We start from the raw sequence: 7358 nt of genomic DNA on the forward strand, positions 1-7358 counted from the left end.
ATAATTTCCAAAAGAATTGCAAATCTGCATGTTACAAATAATTGTTACTAGCTGTCACCCACAATCCCACACCACGAGCATTTGCTTTGAATTTCTGACAAGATTATCCCACTAGTTCTAAGAAATTCTTCAGTATGTACCATAATCAATTTCAGCAGCCATAGAAATTCAGACAATTTTTTTACCTGAAAAATTCCCAACGCTCTTGTGAAGTCAAAAATGTGATCTGGTAAGCCCTCTCTAATCCTTAACAAGTAACCAACTCTTGATTTCCAACAAATATATTTCTTCACACTTAATGATAGGTCTTTCAATCATTTCCGCCAAATCAATGCTCTTCCAATCTCATTTTCTAGTCACCTTTGTAATTGATTTTAATTCCTTGCAGTGATTCTTATAGTCTTGGACATTCTGCCTGTAATGCTTTAGTTTCGCACCAACAATCTTACCATAAAAGATTGATTTTTCAACGCCTAACATCCATCAAAACAATTTTGTAATCATCTAATTATCCATTTCACTGCAACCCAAATTGCTAATAATTCCTCTTCAAGTGGTGGATACATTTCCTGAAAACAGTCATGTTCCATTCCAGTATTTAATAATTCCTCCTACCATTAACAATCTATTTTGATTAGCTATTTTTAAAACTTCAATTTCGCACTAAAATTATATATGCTTTGGATAATACAATTTACAATCTGAAATATACTCTTAACCCAAATCATAACTAGTCCCCTACCCTTCCTGATGCTTTTGAGACCCTAAAACTCAAAATCATCTTCATACCAAACCTACCTATCATCCTCTTCCGTTAGAAATTCCTTTTTTTTCTCTTAAATGAACATTACTTCTATTTTATGAATACTTAAAACCTTACAAAATGATATATGCATCACAAGGCTCACATTAAATGAAGATGGACTAACACTTCCAATTGATCCACACGACCAAGCTTTGGAAAAGAAGAATAATAGAGCAGCATACTTGCAACTACTTTTTGAATGGGACCTTGATGTTATTTGATTGACATGTCTACTGGATTTATGACTAGCTGTCTCTTAGCTTTCCAACGGTTCTTAAATCGCATTAATACGATATTGGAAACTAAAGATACACTCATTGAATTTTCTCATATTCAACTTAAAAAATCTAGTATTAAGAATAAATTTAAGAATCATAACAAAGAATATGACTGACGAGTGTTCTAAATCGATATTATTTTCTTGTTAAATCTTTGATCTTATGGATTTATTGCTGCTGATTTGGTTGTGTTATGCTTATTTTCGTGCAGAATCTTACTTTCCAGGATTAGCAGTAAAAAGGGCGCGTTCTGCATTTTTTTATTATTTGGTCATGGCTGGAGACATGGGCACGACTCTGGGCATGATACGATCTGACGTGATAGTTTCTAGAAGGACCAGTCAGCAGTAATTTTCTAGAATATCTAATCAGTGCCTTCTTGAAGGTGGACGGGTAGAGATATCTTAGGAGATTTATTTTAAAGTTTGAATTTAGAAAACATTTAGAATTATCTTTAGGATTTTTTTTTTAATTTCTATATTTATATCTAGGGTTTTAGAGGCTATAAATACCCTCTTAGAGTAAGCCTAAACTCACAACTCAGACTTTACTCTTCATATTCTTTCTAGTTTTTTAAAGTTATTTCTTTTCTTTTCTTTTCTTTTCAGGTTTTCATTTTCATTTTATTTTAAGTTTTATTTTTAAACGTGCTAAGTATGGCTTTTGTCATGCTTAGCTAATTTTCTCATAAGACGAGAGCTTAAGCGATGACTCAATTCCAACGTGAGAATTGAAAAGCACTTGAATAACTTCGGAATATCTCTCTCAATCTCTGCGCTTATTTTCAAAATCAAAACAGCTTTCAAAATCAAAGATTGACTTTGGTCAAGATGTTGTTGCGATTAAATGTGTGGGAGGAAGGATCAGCTTATTGAAAGCACATTAGACTTCCTGGGAATACACTTGGCGAGATTGTCTTGCCAAGAGGGAATTGAAATCAGAATTAGTAGTTATTGAAACAACAATCCCGAGTTAGTCTTCACGAACTTAAACGGTTATTGATCTAGGACAATTGATTTTGATCAGATCAATTTCCAAAGCCGGAATCAAAGATTGCCTTGGGTATTCGGTATACAAAAATAAAGTCACGATGATTTCCCTTGTAGACAAAGTAACCGACTTGAATCCTGAATGGAAAATCTAATTCGATGATCCGAAGGAAATTGAGTCAAAGCAAGGCTTAAGGTTGTTTTTACCATATTCATTTTCAACCTTCAATTTTTATATTTTCTTTATTTTTCTTTAAAACACTATTTATTATTTAATCCTTTTTTTACAAAAACCCTTTTTTTACTACTTATCGCCTAGTTTAAGCAATTCAAACATAAATTTGGAATTTTCTAAGTCCCTGAGGATCGACCATTACTTCTCTTTACTACGTATTTCCTTTATTTATTAATTGAGAAGAAGAAATTTATTTTGACATCAAAACGACAGTTGTCAAATTAGCAATGTTGTCGGGGACTTCGCCAAAATTACTAAATTTTATTTGCTTTTGATTTATGACCAGGAAAAAACCAGGCGAATTAGTGGCGTACGACCTGGAAATCGAAGCCAAATCTAGGATAATTCACGCACATATGCTTCGGGAAAGAAGTAGACAACAATCAGATCCAGAATCGAATTCAGAATCAAGTTCAAGTGAAGCCGTTAATACCGAACCAAATCCGAAGGCCGATCCCTACTATTAGAGAGTTAGTCGCAGCTCATAATGAACAAGAGTCTTTGTGTATTAATTTTCCCCAAGGCGAAACTCCATATCAGTTAAAAATTATCCTTATTAATCTCCTCCTTACCTTCCGTGGATTACCAAACGAGAATCCACTTAAACATCTCACGAAATTTCACATGGTCTGCTTCAGCATGAGATCACAGGGAGTAACTGATGACCAAATCAAACTTAGAGCTTTTCTTTTTTCCTTAGCCGATTCAACTAAGGAGTGGTTATTTTATTTACCCCTAAATTCTATTACTATATAGGCTCAAATGACTCGCTTTTTTCTTGATAGGTTTTTCCCTACAGCGAAAGCAAGTGAGTTACAAAGAAGAATACTTGGAATCAAGCAACTTGATGGAGAGTCACTCTATGACTACTGGGAGAGATTTAAAAAAAATTATGTGCTAGTTGCCCACAGCATGGGTTAACTGAGCAAACACTCCTTCAATATTTTTATGAAGGATTAACTCCCCTAGAAATGAAGATGATCGATACTTCCAGCGGAGGAGCTTTGGTGAACATGACTCCTAATAAGGCTAGGGATTTAATTTTCAGGATGGCTGCAAATTCACAATAGTTCCACCCAACTAATGAACCTCATCGAAGGGTTCATGAGATAAGTTTTTTTTTCTTTAAAAAGTAAGATAGATAAATTAACTGAAGTAGTCAACTCTATTGTTGCAGGAAAGATAGGATCCAACAGATTATGTGGAATATGTGCATTACCTAGTCATCCAACAGACAGTTGTCCACTAATTCAAGATGACACAACGGCTCAAGTTAATGTAGTAGGGAACTTTACAGGACCTCCCCAAAGGGCTTATAATCCCTACTGCAATACTTACAACCCAAGATGGAGGGATCATCCAAATTTCAGTTATGCTCAAAACTTGAGGCCAAATCAAGTTTATCAACAAAGGCCACCTCCACCAGCTCAACAGTCGCAGAAGTAATCATTAGAGTCAATTGTTGAAAGATTAGCTCTTTCCCAGAAAAGTTCTAGACTCGTATTGAAGCCCACTTACAAAAGGTAGAGAAGCAGATAAGCCAACTGGCTGAGACTGTGGGACGCTTGGAATCACAAGGTAAACTTTCATCTCAAACAAAGGTAAATCCGAGGGAGAATGTCAACGCCATCACTCTTCGGAGTGGTACAGTGATCGCGCCACCTTTTCTAGAAAATGAAGTAATCCAAAAAGAAAAGAAGACGGTTGACTTAGGATCCCAGAAGAAGAGTGACAAAGTACAAACAAATCCAACGCCATCTCTATATGACGTGCCACCACTTTTTCCATCGAGGTTAGTAAAAAGGGATAAACAAACTAAGGAAAAGGAAATACTAGACGTACTTCGGAAGGTGAAATCAATATACCTCTCCTTGCGGTTATCCGAAAAGTTCCAAGATATGCCCCATTTTTTAAAGACCTTTGCACAACGAAGAGAAAACTTGCCGGGAATGAGAAGGTAAATCTAGGAGAACATGTCTCAGTTGTATTCCAAGAAAAGTTGCGACCAAAACCGAAAGACCAAGGTATGTTCGCAATACCCTGTAAAATTGGTAAAGTTGGGATAAAACGAGTCATATGTGATCTTGTCACCTCTATTAATGTAATGCATCTCTCTGTTTATAATATGATCACTAACGAGCTATTGAAGGATAAAAAATATCAATTCAGCTTACCGACAGATCTTTCATTTACCTAGAAGGACTCTTGGCAAATGTGCTGATGGAGGTAAACGAGTTAATATTTCCCGCTGACTTTTACATAATTGACATGAAGAATGATCACACCAACACTTCTTCCGATATTTTATTGGGGCGTCCCTTCCTAAGTACAGCGCTCACAAAAATTGACGTAAGAAGCGGGATTTTAACCATGGAGTTTGATGGTGAGATCGTTGAATTTGATGTGTATAATGCAATGAGATATCCTGACAAAGTAGAGAGTATAAATTTTGTCGATATAATTGATCCTTTTGCTAATGAATTTTTAAGGACTAATTTTTCCTTTGATCTATACAGGGTGTTAGAAGATCATGATGAGGAAATCCGGAAGTTGAAAACAAATATTCATATTGTGCCGAATTAAAATTGATTTCTTCTAAGCCTAAGGTTCTGCCTTCTGTTTTTCAGACACCTGAGCTAGAGCTGAAACAAATGCTGAAACACTTAAAGAATGCCTTTTTTAGGAGAAAATTCTATTTCATCGGCTATTATTTCTGATAATCTTTCAAAGCTAAAAAAATATGAAGAAAAATCTACGAGAATGCCAAATTCTACAAGGATAAAATAAAAGAATTATACGATCGTAGAATTTCTCATAAGAAAGTTCTTAGTTGGAAAAAACGTATGAAGTTGATGAAGTATTTCTCTTAGAACCTATCATATGAAGTCAGGTCGTCGAGCTAACGACGTTAAACAAAAGCGCTTCATAGGAGGCAACCTATTGTTTTTAATTCCGTTACATTTTTATTTTTTATTTCAGTTAAGCAAATCTAATTTATTTATTTATTTATTTTAGGAACCAAATGTTTTCAATCGAGCTTAAACGAGGAAAATTTGCAGAATTTATATTTGAACAGTGGCAATATTCGATCCTCAGAAGAAGCAGTAATTTTTTTCACGCGGAGTAATTCTGTTCCAGCTTCGTGCGCACCGTTTTATTAAACGATGCACATTAGCATTCCTCTTAAAACTGGTCGACACACATTAGCCAAACCCTTTAAAAAATTTTGTTACCTTTCTATAACATTTATGCTGCCCTCACCACACCTCTTCCCTTCTTTCTTTTCTTTAACTGTGGGCCCCACCTATCTCATCTTTCCTTATCCTTTTCAATTTTAAATCCTTATTTTTACACCCTAATTTCACCTAAATTAAAAATCTTTCCCCCACGTGATTTTAAAACCACACTAAAACAAATTAAAAATCCAAACACATTCATTTTCCTCAAACCGTTACCCCATTCTTTGTCAATTACCATCGTTTCCCTTATCGTCGTTCTCCACTACCCAATTGCTTCCCCCTTCAAACCAACAGACGTGCATTTACCCGTCCATTGCTGCTCACAATGGTTTGCACAAGGAAACCAACAACACCATGACATCGTAACACCACCAACCGTCCTCATAAGTGTCATCGATTCAACGCATCTGTGTTTGTTGAATTGCCTAGTAATTCTGACTCACTCTCACCGCCACATGTACCTCATCCAATATGAGTACGAGGCCACATACCCAACTCTCCGTCCACATTCGGCGTTCGCACCCACCGTCTCTCTTCACCCTGGACCGAGCACTGTTCGTCGTCCATCTCCGTCGTGCTCGCCGCCTCCATCTTTCCAACCCATGCTAACTGTGGCCACTTCTTCCGACAGCTGGTCTTCCCCTCATATCCAATCATTCGAAGGCATTGAATAATACTCTTAAGGTAAACTCCAATCATATTTTCATTCAACCATTACTAATGTACTATCTCGTTTATGGTTTTACAAGGGATTTAGATGTTGGTTTTCCACACACCACACACCTGATTATGTTTTTAGTTCATGACATCAACCCAAGCTGCCGACTTCACCGTCCTAGTGCCTCCTACTACGACCATGACCGTGGCCATGGTCGACAGTAAATCTGGGGAGTACTCTATTACTTCTCTTGTAATTTAATTTTACGTTTTGGGACAAAATGCTTTAAGTGAGAGGGAGTAGAGTCTAGGTTGAATTTCCTTTTTTTATCTCTATGTTTTGATGCTAGTATATGTTGATTGGATTTACGGAAAGTTTCATTGAATTCTTTTGTTTAGTTGAATATTTTTTGTATGTCATGCTTGTTTGGGAAAACATAATTGTTTAGGTTAAGATATTCTTGATCGCAGATAACATGAATTGAGATCAATTTGGATTTATTGTGATATTCCATGATTTTGTTGGTTTAAATATGCTTAGCACAATGCATGAAAATAATTTGGTGAGATTTGAGCCTTTACGAGCAAGTCATTTTGCTCTCATTTTGTTGGATTGAGTGTGTCAAATTTGACATTGGTATTCTAGAACCTGCATTTTAAATACTATCAAGATTACACACGAACATGATGCTTAAAAATGATTTGGGCACCTTAGGATTAACCATTCCATTTTTTCCACTAAAATTGCCTACCCAAGTGTTTTTTCCTAGTTAACCACTCTTTATCCTATTCTCATTCTATGTTTTCACTACATTTACAAACTCGAGCCTTTTTATTTCATTCCTCTTTTCTACCCTTTTAAGGAAAAGTGAACAATTTATCCAGTGTATGCTCCATGAACAGAAAAATTTGTTTTGTATGGTGTGATTTACAAAATATAAAAAAAAAGGTTCATATTTCATTTTAAAAAAACACAAAAACAAGAGTTCGGAAAAAATTTTAAAAAAAGAAAAGAAAACAGAAAGAGACATAAGAAAAAAATGGAAAAACAAAGCAACAACACAAGTGCGGAAAAATCAAATTCAATTTTAAAAGAAAGGTGTTGTTTGATGGTATTGTCTCTTTTATCTTATTATACTTTGTCGATTGATGAAG

The sequence above is a fragment of the Hibiscus syriacus genome, unplaced genomic scaffold, assembly GCF_006381635.1.
Source record: "Hibiscus syriacus cultivar Baekdansim isolate YM2019G1 unplaced genomic scaffold, ASM638163v2 tig00111330_pilon, whole genome shotgun sequence".
Classification (NCBI taxonomy): Eukaryota; Viridiplantae; Streptophyta; class Magnoliopsida; order Malvales; family Malvaceae; genus Hibiscus; species Hibiscus syriacus.